The following is a 20,980-nucleotide window of genomic DNA, read 5'->3' on the forward strand; positions in this document are numbered from 1 at the left end:
AAAACAACCCCATCAAAAAGTGGGCAAAGGATATGAATAGACATTTCTCAAAAGAAGACATTCATACAGCCAACAGACACATGAAAAAATGCTCATCATCACTGGCCATCAGAGAAATGCAAATCAAAACCACGATGAGATACCATCTCACACCAGTTAGAATGGCAATCATTAAAAAATCAGGAAACGACAGGTGCTGGAGAGGATGTGGAGAAACAGGAACACTTTTACACTGTTGGTGGGACTGTAAACTAGTTCAACCATTGTGGAAAACAGTGTGGCGATTCCTCAAGGATCTAGAACTAGAAATACCATATGACCCAGCCATCCCATTACTGGGTATATACCCAAAGGATTATAAGTCATGCTGCTATGAAGACACATGCCCAAGTATGTTTATTGTGGCACTATTCACAATAGCAAAGACTTGGAATCAACCCAAATGTCCATCAGTGACAGACTGGATTAAATATCCATCAGTGACAGACTGGCACATATACACCATGAAATACTATGCAGCCATAAAAAAGGATGAGTTTTTGTCCTTTGTAGGGACATGGATGCAGCTGGAAACCATCATTCTCAGCAAACTATGGCAAGAACCGAAAACCAAACACCGCATGTTCTCACTCATAGATGGGAATTGAACAATGAGATCACTCGGACACAGGAAGGGGAGCATCACACACTGGGTCCTATTGTGGGGTAGGGGTAGGGGGGAGGGATAGCATTAGGAGATACACCTAATGTAAATGATGAGTTAATGGGTGTAGCACACCAACATGGCACATGTATATACGTAACAAACCTGCACGTTGTGCACATGTACCCTAGAACTTAAAGTATAATATAAAAAAAAAAAAGAAAAGAAAAGAAAAAAAAGAGGTTAGTTGCTGTGTTATTTGGGTAGGTATTCGGGCCTGTCATATCTTTATTGTAAATTGTAGCTGTTAGCATTTTAAAGCATACAATTTTTATTTGTTTGTTATTGTGTTGCTGTTCTGCAAGGTTTTTGAGGCTAAATTCTACCTTGTCTGATACCAGAATCTCTTGTTTCTGTTTCCTAGAAATGCGTTTACTCATCTCTATTTTTAGCCTTTCTGAATCACATTATTTCAGGTATGCTTCTTTTATGTGGTTGATTTTTGTGTTGTGAACCAGTCAGAATTTTTTTTTCTGAGGCAAGGTCTATCTCTGTCACCCAGGCTGGAATGTGATGGCCCAATCTTGGCTCATGCAGTCTTGACCTACCTGGCTCATGTGATCCTCCTGCCTCAGCCTCCAAAGTAGCTGGGGCCACAGGTGCACACCACTATACCTGGCTAATTTTTTTTATTTTTAGCAGAGACAAAGTCTAACTATGTTGCCCAGGCTAGTTTCCAACTCCTAAGCTCAACCAATCCTCCTTCCTCAGCCTCCCAGAGTGCTGGGATTATAGGCATGAGCCACTGCACCTGGCCTAGAAATTCTTTTTCTTTTAGTAAGGAACATAAATTCATTATATTTATTAACATAGCCAACATGTTTCATATCAACTTTGCCATATTTTTAATTATTTATTTACTGATGCATTTTGTTCTATTTACTCTTTTTGTTTTTCTTTCTTTGTTGGTGTTTCATTGTATTAAATTTCTAGGGAAGAGTGGAGTTCTGAAGGTTTGTGTTTTCATTCTACCATGTTCCCCTATACTAATATCATTTCTAACCAATTTATTTCTTTTTTCTCATTTATTTTTCTACTGTTTGGCTTGTCAGCTTCAAAGGATGTTATTTGACACCTACTTATTAGCATCCAGAAATCAATGAGCTTATTTCCCTTTCCTTTTTCTAGCCTCTTTCTCTCCACATTTTTAGTTAATTACTTTATTAGAACTCATAATATTTGGTGTTCTTCTATTCTTACAAATTTATTAATTACAATATTGCTCCTCTGTTGTCTTGCCTCATACTTGAAGTTGAGAATGCTGATGCCAACACAATTTTCTTTTTTTGTAAATGGTTTGGAGTATTGTATTGAACACTTAAAGGATTTTTTCCTTTGTCTTTAAAGTCATATTGTTTTATTAAGTCAATTGAGAACTGATCATTTCAACCCAGTTCTTTTAGTTACATGACAGATCTTTGAAATATGAAGATTGTGTTTATTTTCAGAAAGAGTTTTTGTGCCATGGCTTTACACAAATATTAGTTGTTGTTGCTGTTCTTCTATCTCCTTAGTCTTACTCCTCTATTTCAATTACATGTAAGTGAGATTTTCTTTGCCTGTTTATTTATAACTGCTATTGTCTTTGAGATCCCATTTTTACCTCTTGTTTTAATTTTATTTTTGTTTTCTTGGGTATTTTCATTCCTTCAATTTCCTTGTTTTATTTTCAAGTGAACCAATTCTCTCAATGAATCTTGTGATGGAGTTTTTATTTCTGAGGTGGTTCTTACTCATCTTTTCTGATAGCAGTACATCATTCATTTCACAAATTTCTGGCTTTTGTCATTTTTGTCTTTAAATTTTTGTCGAGTTAGTCACTTTGCCTTTAGTTTTCTGAGCCAAGATATTTGCTTCCAATCCGAGAATTCTTTGTAAAGAAGGCATAGATTGGATGAGGTGTTGACATATGCTCTCCCCTGGTTTGTGGTGGTTTGGATGGGGAGGGTGGTGTTCATTGCCATTTCCCATTTTCATCTCACAGTAGCTCTGTATGGAAGTTGTCCTTTGTGCTGCATTCCTCTAGCTGGTCTGATATTTTCCTGGTCAGCAATAACAGATGTAGGTGGGCAGGAGGATTTAGGGGACTATACTTCTTAGTTCAAGATTCCACTCATCTTTCACTATAATAAGATACAGTTTGTTGCTTTTGTTTTAGTACAAATGTATTTTTTATGGGGAATGACTGGGTGTATATTTTGATCCTGTGGTGCTCTTTTGTTTCCATAGAAACTTTAATTTATGTCTCTGGATTCCTTCTTTCTCTTTCCCATGAAGCCTCGAAAGAACACCTGCCCTCTCTGAGTCACCAGCCAGAACTGGCGCTTTCCACCTCCGGTCCACTACACGTTTATGCTGCTGCAGCTGCCTCCTCCCCCTCCTCCTCCTCCTCCTCTTCTCCTTCTCCTCCTCCTCCTCCTCTTTCTCTTTTCCTCCTCCTGCTCCTTCTCTTCTCTTCCTCCTCTCCTTCTTCTCCTTCTTCCCCTTGTTCTTTCCTCCTCTTCCTCCTTCTTCTTCTTCTCCTTCTCCTCCTTCTCCTCCTCTCCTCCTTCTCCTCCTCCTCCTCCTCCTCCTCCTTCTTCTTCTTCTTCCTCTTCTTCTTCTTCTTTCTTCCTCCTTCCTTCTCCTTCCTTCTTTTTAATTAAAATAGAGACAGGGTCTTGCTAGATTACCCAGGGAGGTCTTGAACTCCTGAGCTCAAGCGATCCTCCTGCCTCAGCCTCCCAAAGTGTTGGGATTACAGGCGTGAGCCACTGCCCTGAGAATACTTTTTCTTTTTGATCCTCCAGTAGCTTTTTGTCAGGTTCACCCAGCTCACACTTGTTTTCATTTTCCCCATTCACACTCAGGCAGACCTCTCACTTTTTTGTATTGTTTTGTTTTGTTTTGAGACAGGATCTCCTTCTGTTGTCCAGGCCAGAGTGCAGCTGTGTGATCTCAGTTCACTGAAGCCTCTGTCTCCAGGACTCAAGCAATTCTCATGCCTCAGCCTCCCAAGTAGTTGGGATTACAGATGCACACCACCAAACCGGCTAATTTTTGTGTTTTTAGTAGAGACGGTGTTTCACTATGTTGCCCAGGCTGGTCTCAAACTTCTGGGCTCAGGCTATCTGTTCGCCTCGGCCTCCCAAAGTGCTGGAATTACAGGCGCAAGCCACCATGCCTAGCCAGGTCTCTCATTTCCTAAGAATAATTTCATATGAGCTCCTTCCCCGCTGGGGCCCAGGTGCCTTTCCCTCTGTTCTACAGTCCCCATCTGACTCCACTATGGGGAAGGTGCCAGCACTGGCTCTATTGTTTCAGATGTCTGTCCCTTACTTACACATGCACTGAAACTTGTAGTATTCTCTGTTGTCTAGTAATGTTGTAGACACGGGTTATAGATACTAGGACTTGCTCTCTCTGTTGCTCTATATGGTTTTTGCAGAACATATGGAGAGATTAAAATTTTGGCAGCCACTATGATCCTAAGAGAACTTGGAGGTTCCTCCAACTGCCTTTTTTTAAGTTAACCTTGAAACACTTTTTGTATTTGTATAAATTTAAGGGGTACAAGTGCATTTTTATTCCATGGATATCTTGCATAGGGACGATGTCCGGGCTGTTAGTGTAGCCATCACCTGAATAGTGCATATTGCAGCCATTAAGTAATTTCTCATTCCTCACCCCCTGACCCTTCCGAGTCTCAACGTCTGTCATCCCACAGTCTATCCATGTGTACATGCTATTTAGCGCCCACTCATTAATAAGAACAGGTGATATCTGACTTTCTGTATCTGAGTTGTTTCACTTAAGATAATGGCCTTCAATTTTGAGGGCCATGTTGCTGCAGAAGACTTGATTTCATTCTTTTTTAGAGCTGAATAATATTCTGTGGTGTATATATACATTTTCGTTATCCAATCATTTGTTGATTAATCCAATCATTTGTTGATTCATCCATAAGTGGATTCTGTGACTTTGCTATTGTGAATAGTGCTACAATAAACATATGTGTGCAGGAATCTTTTAGATATAGTGATTTCTTTTCCTTTGGGTAGATACCCAGTAGTGGGATTGCTGGATCGACTGACTCTCAAGATTCCTTTTACCTCTTCAAGCTTTTCTGGAATTTCTTAACTTGGCCTTACTCATAAAAACGGGTTGAATGGTTAAAAAATGGAAGCTACATAAAGTGATTGGACTCTGCCATCCCCTAACCTAGGAAGTAGCTGAGAGACACTTCCTGTTTTCAGAATGCTTGGAGAGTCCAGAGATCACATAGGAGGCCTACACTCCCATGTCCTCCTTTTCCTATGCCTTCTCCTGTCCCCCTGTCCCCCTAAAATAATTCTTTACCTCATCATTATAAGGCAGAGCAGGTTCTACTTACCATGGAGTCCAGTGAGAAAATGTTCCACATATAAAATAGTACACTGAGAGTGAGGTCAGAAGATTTAGAGGCCAGCTCTGTTTCTCCCTAACCCCACCTCCTCACATGCCCACAGGGAATCACTTACGTTTCTGAACTCAACAAATGTCACTATCACAAATGTAAATGAACTCACTCTCCTTCATTTATGCAGCTTAAGCTTACGTATGAAGCTGGGGTAATTACCTTGTAAAGCTCTTTTGAAACATGAGCGTGCTTGAAAAGTAGAAAATGCTATAAAATATGAAGTTTTTTTATACAAGCCAGAGACAAACATAGATACCATCCTACCAGGAATTTCAGTAGGATTCGTGGCCAACCCGGAGGTAAAGGCCTCTAGGCCTTGGCAGTGGAGCAAGAGAGGATGAGGGAATGAGAAAATAATTACCTTTGCTATTGACTTGAACATCATCTGGGAATACCCTGCAAGTACCACAGAGGTGTTTATATTGGGTTTGAATTGCAGAACCCTGAAATAGGTTCATAATAGTTTCCTCCGGCAACAGACGGTTTTGTACTAGGCCATCTGGGGACCAAAGTGGGAGCAAAGGCAGATGCCCTTGGCATCTCTAAGAAGATTTCATTGTTTCTCCCTCCCATCTTTATTTACTGTGAGAGTAGAAAATAGGAATTGGAAAAGTCTCAGTCTCTTCTTTGGTTCTTGGCTTGCTAACCCTCTTCTGAGCTTCAAAACAAATGAGCAACTAGAGTAGCTTTTTATGGAATTCTGAGAAAGAAGTTCTAAAAACTGCTCATGCTCCGGGAGGCGGCTTGAGGATTTTACCCACTCATTTGTTTACGATGCAATTTGCAAAGTGGCCATCAGAAGCCTCTAGCCCTGTCTTCCCTACATGTCTTAAGATCGCCAGAGAAGACTCTAGAACCCCTGTACCCTAGAACCCTGACCTAGCAGAATTATTAGTTAGTGTCCCAGGGAAAATATACCAGCACCCAATTTATGCTTCATACTTTGAACAAGTCACCTTTTCTACCATCATCTTAGGGGACTCCCAGGTAAGGACACATGCTCTGTGTCACATGTATAGTGTGGTACGTTATGTGTATGGTGCTGTAGGCTACGTGTATGGTGCTGTACACTATATGTATAGCATGCTATACTAAATGTACCGATCTAGCAGACATTGTTAGTTATCCATCAAGTATCCATTTCCCCCTCCTCCTTTCTAAAAGAGTTCTATTTTGTTTCAGTATCTGCTCTGTTCAGTTCAGGAGAAGGAGACCCCATTCCCAAGGCCAGCCTGATTATTCTGAGCCAATGTTGTTTCACACCATTCCTCTTGGCCCTGATTGACTTAACAATAAACAGATGACTTAATTCTGGCCAAGGATACATGACAGAGAGTATGCCAGGGTACTCCTGAGAAGGACCTCTCACCCTCAAGAATGAGACAAAGGAATAAGCACCCCTTTTTTGTTATGCTTGGAGGCAAGGCCTGGAATGTCCCCAGCGACCATGCCCCAGGCTGAGAGTGAAACCAGAGGAGCCCAAAGAACAGCAGGGAGGCCCTGCCCATGCGCCATGCCTGGCTCTGTCTCATCCCAGCCGCTTGTTACGTGGAAGAATACATTTTCTTTTGTTTAAGTTATTAAGTCAGAATTCTATGTTCCTGGAATACAATAGTGTGAGTCACATAAACAACTTCTACTTTAAAATTTTCATACATAATAATTCAGAACCACAAAGGATATTTCTACATCCTCACAAAGCCCCAAGCATAAAATGGTTTTATGGAAGGAGAAAAGGGTAGTTTGGATGGACTGAAGATTTTCTCCACAACCCTTTATACAATAAGGTATGTACGTTTTATGTGAAAATAAGTGTTCCCGACTGGGCGTGGTGGCTCACGCCTGTAATTCCAGCACTTTGGGAGACCAAGACAGGAGTATTGCTTGAGCCCAGGAGTTCTAGACCAGCCTGGACAACATGGCAAATCCCCAGTGTGTGGTGTATGCCTGTGAACCCAGTTACTTGGGAGGCTGAGGTGGGAGGATTGATTAGGTCATGAGGGTGGGGCCCGCTTCAGTTGAGTCTGGGAGGTCGAGACTGCAGTGAGACAAGATCATGCCACTGCACTCTAGCCTGGGGGACAGAGTGAGATCCCATCTCAGAAAAAAAAAAAAAAGAAAAAAACCACAGTGCTCTCCTCTCACTAGGTTATATACTTAAGAACTTTTTAATAGAAGCCTTGGCTTAAAAGGGCATACTCTGAGTGTATCACATTTCAACTCCAAGAAAGCGGAAGCTGTACCTTTGACTTGTTCTATAGACTGGCTTCTGAAAAAAGGCTGGACACTAACAGAAGTTATGCAGCTCTTGCCTAGCCCCTGGTGAAAGGGAAATGGAACTGAGTCTTCATCACAAGCCATTTGGAGTGTCTTTTCTCAGCCACTCAGAGTTTGTCACCAGAACCTAGTATTCCAAACAGCCAACCCAAAGCTATCATCTTGTCAAAGATGAAAATAAGCCAAGACTTCAGGGGTGTTTAACGCCCCAGAATGTCACCAGGAAAACTGTTAATAAAGTAAAAGCCACTGTATTTCAAGGCATTGCCATAAGAGAGAACACCACCTTGACGGAGTCTCAGAAAGGGGTGGTGAGAAATGAGATATTTTTGTGGCTTTGATGTCTCAGCTCAAGTGGTTAAATTGGGTTTTTCAAGGCAGGGGACTGATTGGGAAGATTTGTGATAAAAGGCTTTAGATGCAGCAGACACAGCAAAGCAAGAACCCTGAAGAAGGTCCTGATAAGTAAAATTCTACTTAATATGTGCTGTGATCTAAATGTTTGTGTCCCCACACAATTCATATATTCAACCCTAATCACCAATGTGATGGTGTTAGGAGAGGGAGCCCTTGGGAGGTGGGTAGGTCATGAAGGTGGGGCCCTCTTCAATGAGAGGAGTGCCCTTATAGGAAGAAACGTAAGAGAGCTGCTGTGCCCCTTCCATCACGTGAGATTACAGCTAGGGGGCACCATTTGTGTGAGAGGAAGAGGCCTCACCAGGCACCGAAACTGCTGGCACCTTGATCTTGGACTTCCCAGCCTCCAAAACTGTGACAAATACATTTCTGTTGTTTCTAAGCCACCCAGTGGACAGTATTCTGTTACAGCAGCCAGAACAAACCAAGACAATAAATGAGCCATTTTCACAGGAGAGCGGACAGTTGTCTCCAGTAACTGAAGTGTAGGGGCTTCCTGAGAAGAGCACTGAGGTTGTCTACAGGTTTGTAGTGTATTTCCTGGGAAATTTTGATTGTAACAGACACCTGAGTCATGTTGCCACAAGCGATCTCAGCATTGCCACAAAACATCATGTGTCTCAGGAAGCAAGAGAGAGGACTCGAACTCAGAGGCAACAGGAAAAAACACACATGCATGTGATCATGTCTACTGACACATCCTCCTGCATTCTGCCCAAACGGTGGCTTTGTTTTCTTTTGTTTTGTTTTTAAGGACGATTTTTCTTGGCTCTTTAATGAATTCTAACTATATGCAAGACTCAATGCTAAGTGTTTTGTACTAAAACCTGCTCCGTGCCTATGTGATCTTAGGCAAGTCACAATTTCTTGGAGCCTTCATTTCCTCAGCTAGAAAATATGAATAATGAGCCAGGCACAGTGGCTCATGCCTGTAATCCCAGCACTTTGGGAGGCCGAGGTGAGAGGATCACTTGAGGTCACGAATTTGAGATCAGCCTGGCCGATATAGCAAAACCACGTCTCTACTAAAAAAAAGCTACAAAAATTAGCCATGCATGGTGGCACATGCCTGTAATCCCAGCTACTTGTGAGGCTGAGGCAGGAGAATCACTTCTATCTGGGAGGTGGAGGCTGTAGTGAGCTGAGATTGTGTCACTGTACTCCAGCCTGGGCAACAGAGAAAGACTCCATCTCAAAAAAAAAAAAAAAAAAATGTGAATAATGCATCTTGGAGCTGGTATATGGGTTTATATGGGTTAAACTACCCATCTTCCTGAAGAGAGTACTGAGCACTCATCTCAAAAAAAAAGAAAGAAAGAGAGAGAGAGGAAATGTGAATAATGAATCCCGGAGTTGGTATATGGGTTAAACTACCTGATGAATACAAAATGAACGAAGCATGGTACCTGGAATTGCTCAATAAACGTTTACTTTCTTTCTCTTTCTTCAAGGGAGATTTTGAAAGTTTTGGAGAGGCAAGGCTAATAATTGAAAAGTTAACAGCAAATGCAAGACTCCACAAGACAACAAATGCCAAGTGGGTCAAGTAGGCATGACTGATAATCCACCATGGAGGTCGCAGTGTACCCACTGCTGACTTGAGAGACAGTCTTGGTGTTCTCTTCCAATTCGTATTCAAAAGAGACCAAAATAACATTTGTTTTCATTCCAAAACTCTCAGGAAAGAAAAAAAAATTCATTGAAAGAAATGTGAGTCAGGAGTCCCTGGAGGAGCAAACCCCAGGTAAAGATGGTGATGAAGCTGTGGGGAGAGGATGAGGCTTGTATAAAATGCTTTTGCAGGCACCCTAGGCAGTGGGGAGAAAACATCCAGTGTGAGACCAGCAATGGTTTTGAAATGAATAAGGCCAGCTTACGCAGTAGAACCATGTGCCAGCACTGGTAAGTATTCATTAAATAAATGCTACTAAATTATTTAATCCCTACAAAAACACGATTGTAGCAGATAATAATATATTTGTCCCTTTTACAGAAGACAAAGCTGAGCCAATGTGAGAAACAGGATTCCACCTTAAGGCATCTAATACCAGAACCAGGGTCCTTTTTTTTTTTCAGACAGGGTCTCCTCTGTGACCCAGGCTGGAGTGCAGTGGCTCTATCTTGGCTCACTGAAACTTCCGCCTCCCGGGCTCAAGGAATCCTCCTACCTCAGCCTCTCAAGTAGCTGGAATTACAAGCACGTGCCACTATGCCCAGCTACTTTTCTTGTAGAGAGGGAGTCTCACCATGTTGCTCAGGCTGGTCTCCCATTCCTGGACTCAAGAAATCCTCCCACTTCAGCCTACCAATGTGCTGGGATTACAGACGTGAGCCACTGGACCCAGCTGAGAACCTGTGTTCTTAACTTTGATATTCATTGGCATATTAATATTTTCAGTACATATTTTCAACTACATATTTTTCAGTAAAGAGTTCATATATGAGTTTCTTTTTCAGAGATCAGAAAAAAAAGGTCATATAGATGAACACACGGATAGGTAGTTGAACTTGTCTTACACACTTGTGTTTACCCCCTAATGAAAGAGTTTACTGATACGGCAATATTAAATGCTTTGGAGCAAATGTGGGTGTCAAGATGGCTTCTAGATATAGTTCTAAAATGCCTTACCCATAGGCAGCTATCACAAAAGGACACTGTCTACTACATGTCTATTTCTATAAAAAAGACAGAAGGATAAATAAGGCACGACCCCTTCTCTGTCAAAGCTGACATTCTAGTGGAAGAGATCCAATGCACGCACAGGACCAGGCCCTTGGTAACTACTCGAACGATTGCACAGCACAGATTGCCAGGAGCCTAGGAATCAAGGGAGAGCTGGAGCAGCCAAGAGAACTTCAAGCAAGAAGCAAAAATTGCAAGATATTCAGAATTTGAAACTGCACAGGCAATAAGAGGGGTGCACTGGTATGGGGAACAAGAGTAGTGGGTTTGCTAACAGCAAGGAGGTGTCTAATTTAAGGAGGAGGGTGCTCAAGTGTGGGGCTGTTGGCGGGGGCACAATGGTAGACTCAGAGGAAGTTCACCCTAAAGTGCCCTGGGACCAGCAGCCTCTGATGTAGCCCCTCTCAAAATGCCCACAAAGACACAGAGAAAGACGAAAACTTAAATGAACATTAAAGACTAGAACTGATGGCTAATCTATTTCCACAGTCTGGTAGAAATTTCCACTGACTATAAAGCAACTGGAACTGAACTGAAAAACTCTCCATCCACGTGATGTTGACAGTAACAGAGCAATCTTATCTTCCTTAAAGAAGGTGGTTGAATTCCTCATCTCTATCCCATCATCTGGCCCCTGGCTAGAAAAACACCACACCACCAGGTAGCTCTGTATTTATTGCACCATGCTTTTTTGATGCATGCATATCCAGTCAAGAGCTATAGCATCCAGAAAGCACATAAGTAGGAAGAGGCCCTTGAGAATGGATATGCTGGGAGATATGATCCCTCAGAAAAAGCATTAAAGGAGGAGCTGGAGACAACGCTCAGCCGGGTCATGCATCCTGAGAAACAGAGCATATGTGTGTGTGACGGGGAATGTGTGTGATCGCTCACTGGGCCATAGAAATAGGAGAAATTCTCTCTCAGTCTAGGGGAGTAACACTGAAGGAAAGCCTGCAAACACTGTGAAATTTGATGCCCAAAATACAGTTTAACCAGTGTGTATTATAGACAGAGAGTGGGGCCAATAACAGTCTACAAAGCTCATCAGGATAGGTTTATCCCTCTTGTTAGAGTGAAAAAGATGAAAAATACCAGCAAGATATCTAAGTGGGGGAGAATGCTGAGATCGAGGAAAATAAAACTGATGGTTTTTTTAAAACCCTCTAAAATTATTTGCTATTTCAACTGAATGAAAATCCTTAGAAAATTAATTTAGTATTTATAAGAGGGAAAGAACAGATCCTAACAAAAGAATGACAGAATTATCTAAATGAGGTGAGAATTTCAAGGAAATGAAAAATGCAAGATCAGGATTAAATGTAGGCAGTGAAGAGCAAAAATGCCACTGGGAAAGGGACTGAAAAGTTACTGGTGAAACAAACCTAAAGAAAAACCCAAAATGTAAATACAGAGAACTAAGAACTTCTTTTAAAATTAAACCTAAGATTGTGAATCTAGAGGAAAGGAAAGGAAATTCTCGCCTGAGAAGCACGGGCTTGCGAATGTGCTCGCTGTAGTTCCTGCTCCTCCTTGGAGTTGTTTGGTGCCTCTGGCCCCAAGGACGCTTGGCCACTTGCTCAGTGGAGAACCTTGGCTTTGATGCCTCTTCTCCTGGCCCCATCACTGCCTCAGGTCCCAAGGGGCGAGCGCCACTCCTCCGTTGGTAAGAGTAGGCCAGGCCTCCACAGACTACTGTGACTGAAGTCAGGCAGCTCTCAGCAGCCAGGCCAGATCCCATCTGACCCCAGAGGCCCTGATCCTTCTTCCTGTACTTCTGAACCCCAATGGGGCACCCTGATTCAGGGGACAGGGTGTGGCTTCCCCAGAGACTGCTTGAAGAGGCAGCACATCAGGACCTGGAAAGGAGAGAAAGTTAACACCCCAAGGAGGAACTCTGAGCAATGAAAGGCAAGAGACTGTAAGGAGCAGCAGATCAATTTCTCTCTCATTCTGCACCCAGTGATGGTTCCAAGGTACAGTGGTACCGCAGCAACTCTGGAAGACGTGCTCATAACCAAGGGAAGAGTGATGGTTCTAAGGTGTAGTGGTCCCGTGGTACCTCTGGAAGATGCACTTATAATTAAGGAATAAGAAGCTGCAGCCAGCTCTGTCAGTCACCAACTTATATTTGCTTTCTCTCTCTTCTTCCCTTGCCCTCAGCCTTGCCTTCCTGGGATCATACTTTCCATGAGGCTTCAGCATATAAGCTTTATCTCAGGCTCTGTTTTCTAGAAAACCCAGACAAGGACAAAGACCACGCAGATAAAAGGTTTCACAACAAGGATTAGTAAAAAGAGAGTTTACATAAAAGACATACTTGATTTGTAATTTTACGCAAATATTAGATAAAGAAAATGTATGACAAGATTTCAGTCCAGGAAAAAAATAAGCGTTTTAAAACTTTATGTAAATTGAGGAAAAGCCCTTGACTTCATGTTTCTCTGTAAAAATAAATGCCAAAAGACAGTCTAGCCACATATAGCCACGTATACAGACTCCGAAGGAAGAACTTTGTGTCCACAGAATTTTTCAATAGCCCCTGTGTTTTTCACATGTGAATTTTCAGATATTCAGATATATATCTCATATGTGTACTCCCTTATATGGTTATTGACAACTAAACTGATGATGCAACCAATAAATGAATACATATTCACCAATAAATATTTTAACCAATAAATTTTCACCAATAAACATTAATTTACTGGTGAAAATGAAATTTAGGTGAAAAGGGATTGGCATTCTTTTGTTATCATCAAAAGACCAACTAAAGCAAGATTAAAGAGGCAGCATGGAGAGAAGGCCATATTTGTAAAAAGAAAAAAAAAGAGTATAGAAAGGAAGGGAGGGTGTTCTATTTGTACTTTCAACATATGATATGCAGATGGTCTCTTACAATGGTTTGACATGATTTTTTGACTTTATGATAGTATGAAAACAATACGCATTCAATAGAAACTATACTTGCCTTTTTTTTTTTTTTCGAGACAGGGTCTGGCTGCGTTGCCCAGGCTGGAGTGCAGTGGCGTGATCTTGGCTCACTGCAACCTCTGCCTTCTGGGCTCAAGCAATCTTCCCTCATCAGTCTCCCAAGTAGCTGGGACTACAGGTGCACACCACCACACCTGACTAATTTTTCTCAAAAGGAGAAATGAGACCTTTTTTAACTTTTACGTTCAGGGGTACGTGTGCAGGCTTGTTATACAGGTAAACTAATGTCATGGGGATTTGTTGTACAGATTATTTCATTACCCAGGTACTAAGCGTAGTACCCAATAGTTATTTTTTCTGCTCCTCTCCCTCTTCCCACCCAACCACCTTCAAGAAGGCCCCAATATCTGTTGTTCCTCTCTTTGTGTCCGTGTGCTCTCATCATTTAGTTCCCACTTACAACGGTATTTGATTTTCTGTTCTCGCATTAGTATGCTAAGGATAATGGTCATCAGCTCCATCCATATTCCTGCAAAGAACATGATCTCATTCTTTTTTATGGCTGCATAGTATTCCATGATGTATATGTACCAAGTTTTCTTTAACCAGTCTGCTACCAGTGGGCATTAAGGTTCATTTCATGTCTTTGCTATTATTAATAGTGCTGCAATAAACATACGTGTGCATATGTCTTTATAACAGAATGATTTATACTCCTTTGGATATATACCTAGTAATGGGACTGCTGGGTCAAATGGTAGTTCTGTTTTTAGATCTTTGAAGAATTGCCACACTGTCTTCCACAATGGTTGAACTAAGTTATACTCTCACCAACAACGTATAATTGTTCCTCACCAGCATCTGTTATTTTCTGACTTTTTAGTAATAGCCATTCTGACTGGTGTGAGATAGTATCTCACTGTGGTTTTGATTTGCATTTCTCTAATGATCAGTGATGCTGAGCATTTTTTCTTATGCTTGTTGGCTGCATGTACTTGCTCTTTTGGAAAGTGTCTGTTCATGTCTTTTGCCCACTTTTTAATGGGGTTGTTTGGTTTTTTTTTTTCCTGTAAATTTGTTAAAGTTCCTTGTAGATGCTGGATATTAGAGCTTTATCAGACACATCATTTGCAAAAATTTTCTCCCATTCTCTAGGTTGTCTGTTACTTTGTTGATAGTTTCTTTTGCTGTGAAGAAGCTCTTCGGTTTAATTAGATTCACTTTTTCAACTTTTGCTTTTGCTGCAAATGCTTTTGGCATCCCCCTCATGAAATCTTTGCCAGTACCTATGTCCAGAATGGTGTTCCTTAGGTTGTCTTCTGAGTTGTTGTAGTTTGGGGTTTTACATTTAAGTCTTTAATCCATCTTGAGTTTATTTTTGCATATGGCATAAGGAAGGGGTCCAGTTTCAATCTTCTGCATAATGGGTAGCCAATTATTCCAGCACCATTTATTGAATAGGGAGTTATTTCTCCATTGCTTCTTTGTGTCAGCTTTGTCTAAGATCAGATTGTTATAGATATGTGGCCCTATTTCTGGGCTCTCTACTCTGTTCCATTGGAGACCTTTAAAAAAAAAAAAGAAAAAAAAAGATACAGAAATGCCATGTAAGAAAGAAAATAGAAACCAGGAGTCAAATGACACAAGACTGACTCCAGGCTCTACTCCTAATTGTGTATGTTTTGGCATGTCGTCTAGCAGAATGAACATTCATTTCTTCATTTTTAAAATCAAGATAATAATTAAACTTACCTCACAGGTTTATTGCAAGCACGAATTAAATAATGGATGCCAAAAACTTTTACAAAGCACTATAGAAATGTAAGAAATTATTATTAATAGAGATTTGTACCTACAAGTTCTCTAGCAGAAACTCCTAATAGACTTATATGTTTTTTCCAGGAATGCCCCTGCTCTTACGGCATTTTGTCTTGTCTCTGTCTATGAACAAAGAATATGAAGATGAAAAATAAATATCCCTTTCTGATCTTAGAACAGTTCTGGATCTAGCTAAATAAAACCTGCTAGAACTAACAACAAATATTTTCCTGATAGAAAACAGCAACTCTTTGGACTGGTTTGCAGGTTCTCCAAAGCCTAACCCACCCTATTTTTGCAAACTTAATTTTTATTCATTTCCCATATGAACCACTAAATCCAGTCCTGCTGCCAACCCTCTCCACAGACACATCCTCACTGACACTGCGGGACTCATTGCTGATGCCACTACAGCCTGCGATCACCTGCCCCTGTTGCCTCATGACAGCTGCAGCAGCTCACAGTTGTCTGTGGTGGCCTTTGCTGCCATTGCCATTGCCAGCTTCAAGAGTCAAGAGTCCATGAGCTTCATGCTCCTGTTAATTGGGATAGCAGAATCTCATAGTGACTTCTCTCTGCCTTTCAATTCTCATCTCTTGCCAGTAGTTGTCTTAGAAATGTAGTTTTCGGATTTGCAGCTCCTGGAATCTAGAAGAGAGTACTAAAGACCATAAAGGAAGCCCAAAATGTTTCAGTCAAATACCGATAATCAAGTGTTAGAATTAACATTTGACTAATGTCAAAATAGTTCACTCATAGAATGAACTTATGAGATACAGAGTTGGCCTGGAATATTATTCAAAAATTTTTTTATTACATTCTTATTATTAGAAGATTTAGTAGTAAATCTTAAAAGTTTAATATTATGCTGCAGCAACAATAATAGTTTGTAAATTGGTGTTCACTTTCAATCAAAGCTGGTGAAGGAAGAAGCCAGATATTTGGGGATATGTTATTTTGCTATCAGATTTTAATCTTTTCTAAATACTTTTCACAATTTGTATTATGTTTGGGTCAAAGATAATTTATCATAAGAATCATGGTATATGACTTCAGAGTTTTCATTTCATGAAACTTTGGGTTTACAAAGATGACAATCTGTCTGGCTTCTCCTTCACAAAATGTGAAAGAATCCCAAACAGTACTTTGTCTTAAAAGAATTTGTGGCTTCAATGAAATTAAGTGACAAACACTAGATAGAGTTTTTCAAGGCCCTTAAATGTATTTATAATGTATTGGTGTCGTGAATGATACCAATCAATTATATAAAGATTGGAATATCATATAATATCATAGCTATGATTCTGTGTTGTATTATTATCTAAATGTTTACAAGCATTGGTTGCCTCAAAAAATATGTAAGCATCCTTCATCGTTATCCATCTAACATACTATCCCTTAAATTTGTATAATGATCAATGTATTTTTTTGTTTATTTAAAAGTTTGAAAGCACTTGATAATTTTCCCATCAAATGAACAGCTTTTCATAAATGATTAATGATTGTAGCATTTGACTGATAGAATACAATGTCAACATATAAAGGACATAAAGAGATTTTTATACTCCAGGTTATATCTATAGTGCTTTTTGTGAAAGTGAATGTTCACACATTAATAATAAATTGAAGGCATATGCCACGTGAATATGAATAACATTCAGTGCGTTGTTAATCTGTGTGATCTCACAGTCATTGATTGCACATGAGTTCAGAGATGGCAGAAATGACACTGCAGTCAGTATGGGGCTCTTCGACTTTCCAAAGGTCCCAGTCAAAGCCAAACAACAGATTTTTGGAAGAATATCAAGGCAGGAGCCAACCTTTGATGTATCATAAGCTATGAGTGAGTTTTATTTTCTGTTTAGTTCTTTGACTCAAAAACCTCATTTGAGCCCATACCTGTCTAGAATTGGCCATACCGAGGGAGAGCAGCTTGTTGATGAAGTCAGGGCAATTTCCTCCCCTAAAGAATAGCGAGGTTCCATAGGAAGAAACTGGCTTCATTTCCAATCCATCAGGCAACTTCCTGGCTGTCCTCAGATCTTTTACACGCACCACTGGCAGACACAGAATCTAGGATATCTAAGCTTCCATATCACTTGTTCAAGTTTTCAAGCCAGGCAAACTTTCTTGGTAGAATATGAAAACAGCAAGTGTAAAAGACTAAGTTATGTGCCTCTAAAAAACCTCTTGTGAAAATGCCTAAATGTCTCCAAAGATGTGTTTCCTGATCCTTTTCTTCTCTTCCCACCATTCACTTAAAAACTTCTTCTTTTAATCACAAGAAGTAATCTGGAGGAAGGCATTTCTCAGAGGCATCCTTAGAGGAAGGCAAAAGAAGATGTTTTAGATCTGCAGTGGAGAAGCAGTTGAAGTTTATGACCATCTCATGTGTACTTGAGGTTTCATATTCTTCCAGTTTCAGTCTGAGAGGAACTTCTACTCTCCTGACCTGAGACTGATTTGACATTGACCCATCCTGACCATGAAGCCGAGCTAAGGGACCTTGAATGGGTATGAAGCCAAAGACTAATTCCACTGAATATCCTTCCTTTCCCAGCAGGTCTCTCCAGGAGGACATCAAAAGCACATTGAGTAAGAAAAGGAAGTCACTAGAGGTTTGGATGGGAGAAAGCAGTGAGCTAAACTGCCTTAGTTGACCAATTGGCCTGTAAGTGAAACCCAGCCTGCTGCCTGGTTTTTTTGTTTGTGTGTTTCTTTTGTTTTGATTTTTGGTTTTATTATACTTTAAGTTCTGGGATACATGTGCAGAATGTGCAGTTTGTTACATAGGTATACATGTGGCATGGTGGTTTGCTGCACCCACAAGCCCATCATCTATATTAGGTATTTCTCCTAATGCTATCCCTCCCCTAGCCCCCCACCCCCTGACAGACCCTGGTGTATAATGTTCCCCTCCCTGTGTCCATGTGTTCTCATTGTTCAACACCTACTTATGAGTGAGAACATGTGGTGTTTGGTTTTCTCTTCCTGTGTTAGTTTGCTAAGAATGATGGTTTCCAGCTTCATCCATGGCTCTACAAAGGACATGAACTCAACCTTTTTTATGGCTGCATAGTATTCCATAGTGTATATGTACCACATTTTCTTTATCCAGTCTATCATTGATGGGCATTTGGGTTGGTTCCAAGTCTTTGCTATTGTGAATAGTGCCACAATAAACATACATGTGCATGTGTCTTTATAGTAGAATGATTTATAGTCCTTTGGGTATACACCCAGTAATGGGATTGCTGGGTCAAATGGTATTTCTAGTTCTAGATCCTTGAGGAATCACCACACTGTCTTCCATAATGGTTGAACTAATTTACACTCCCACCAACCATGTAAAAGCATTCCTGTTTCTCCATATCCTCTCCAGAATTTGTTTTTTCTGACTTTTTAATGATCCCCATTCTAACTGGCCTGAGATGGTATCTCATTGTGTTTGACTGCATTTCCTCTAATGACCAGTGAGAGCTTTTTTCAATGTTTTTGGGCCGCATAAATGTCTTATTTTGAAAAGTGCTGTTCATAGCCTTTGCCCACTTTTTGATGGGGTTGTTTCTTGTAAATTTGTTTAAGTTATTTGTAGATTTCTGGATATTTGCCCTTTGTCAGACCAGATAGATGCAAATTTTTCTCCCATTCGTAGGTTGCCTATTCATTCTGATGATAGTTTCTTTTGCTGTGCAGAAGCTCTATAGTTTAATTAGATTCTATTTGTGAATTTTGGCTTTTGTTGCCATTGCTTTTGGTGTTTCAGTCATGAAGTCTTTGCCCATGCCTATATCTTGAATGGTATTGCCTAGGTTTCCTTCTAGGGTCTTTATGGTTTTAGGTCTTACATTTAAGTATTTAATCCATCTTGAGTTAATTTTTGTATAAGGTGTAAGGAAGGGGTCCAGTTTTCCCAACACCATTTATTAAACAGGGAATCCTTTCCTCATTGCATGTTTTTGTCAGATTTGTCAAAGATCAGATGACTGCAGATGTGTGGCATTATTCCTGAGGCCTCTGTTCTGTTCCATTGGTGTATAAATCTGTTCTGGTACCAGTACCATGCTGTTTTGGTTACTGTAGCCTTGTAGTATAGTTTGAAGTCAGGTAGCATGATGCCTCCAGCTTCGTTCTTTTTGCTTAGGATTGTCCTGGCTATATGGGCTCTATTTTGTTTCCATATGAAATTTAAAGTTGTTTTTTCTGATTCTGTGAAGAAAGTCACTGGTAGCTTGATTGGGATAGCATTGAATCTATACATTACTTTGGGTAGTATGTCAATTTTCACAATATTGATTCTTCCCATTCATGAGCATGGAATGTTTTTCCATTTGTTTGCATCCTCTCTTATTTCCTTGAGCAGTAGTTTTGTAGTTCTCCTTGAAGAGGTCCTTCACATCCTTTATAAGTTTTATTCCTCGGTATTTTATTCTCTTTGTAGCAATTGTGAATGGAGTTCACTCATGGTTTGGCTCTCGGTGTGTCTATTATTGCTGTATAGGAATGCTTGTGATTTTTGCACATTGATTTTGTATTCTTAGACTTTGCTGAAGTTGTTTATCAGTTTAAGGAGATTTTAGACTGAGACAATGGGGTTTTCTAAATATACAATCATGACATCTGCAAATAAAGACAATTTGACTTCCTCTCTTCCTATTTGAATACGCTGTTTTAATTCTTTCTTTTGTCTGATTGCCCTGGCGAGAACTTCCAATACTATGTTGAATAGGAGTGGTGAGAGAGGGCATCCTTGTCTTTTGCCGATTTTCAAAGGGTATGCTTCCAGCCTTTGCCCATTCAGTATGATATTGGCCGTGGGTCTGTCATAAATAGCTCTTATTTTGAGATATGTTCTGTCAATATTTGTTTATTGAGAGTTTTTAGCATGAAGGGCTGTTGAATTTTATCAAAGGCCTTTTCTGCTCTATTGAGATAATCATGTGGTTTTTGTCATTGCTTGTTTATGTGATGGATTATGTTTATTTATTTGCATATGTTGAAACCAGTCTTGCATTCCAGGGATGAAGCTGACTTGATCATGGTAGATAAGCTTTTTGATGTGCTTCTGGATTCAGTTTGCCAGTATTTTATTGAGGATTTTCGCATCCATGTTCATCAGGTATATTGGCCTGAAATTTTCTTCTTTTGTTGTGTCTCTGCCAGGCTTTGGTATCAGGATGATGCTGGCCTCATAAAATGAGTTAGGGAGGATTCCCTCTTTTCTATTGTTTGGAATAGTTTCAGAAGGAATGGTACCAGCTCCTGTTTGTACTTCTGGTAGAATTCGTCTGTGAATCCTTCTGGTCTTGGGCTTTTTTTTGTTTGGTAGACTATTAATTACTGCCTCAATTTCAGAACTTGTCATTGGTCTATTCAGGGATTCGCCTTCTTCCTGGTTTAGTATTGGGAGGGTGTATGTGTCCAGGAATTTATCAATTTCTTCTAGACTTCCTAGTTTATTTGCATAGAGGTGTTTATAGTATTCTCTGATGGTAGTTTGTATTTCTGTGGGATCAGTGGTGATCTCCCCTTTACCATTTTTTATTGTGTCTATTTGATTCTTCTCTCTTTTCTTCTTTATTAATCTGGCAAGTGGTCTACTTTGCTAATCTTTTCAAAAAAGCAGCCCATGGATTCATGGATTTTTTGAAGGGTTTTTCGTGTCTCTATCCCTTTCAGTTCTGCTCTGATCTTAGTTATTTCTTGTCTT

The sequence above is a fragment of the Rhinopithecus bieti genome, unplaced genomic scaffold (assembly GCF_001698545.2).
Source record: "Rhinopithecus bieti isolate Rb0 unplaced genomic scaffold, ASM169854v2 scaffold_13689, whole genome shotgun sequence".
Lineage (NCBI taxonomy): Eukaryota > Metazoa > Chordata > Mammalia > Primates > Cercopithecidae > Rhinopithecus > Rhinopithecus bieti.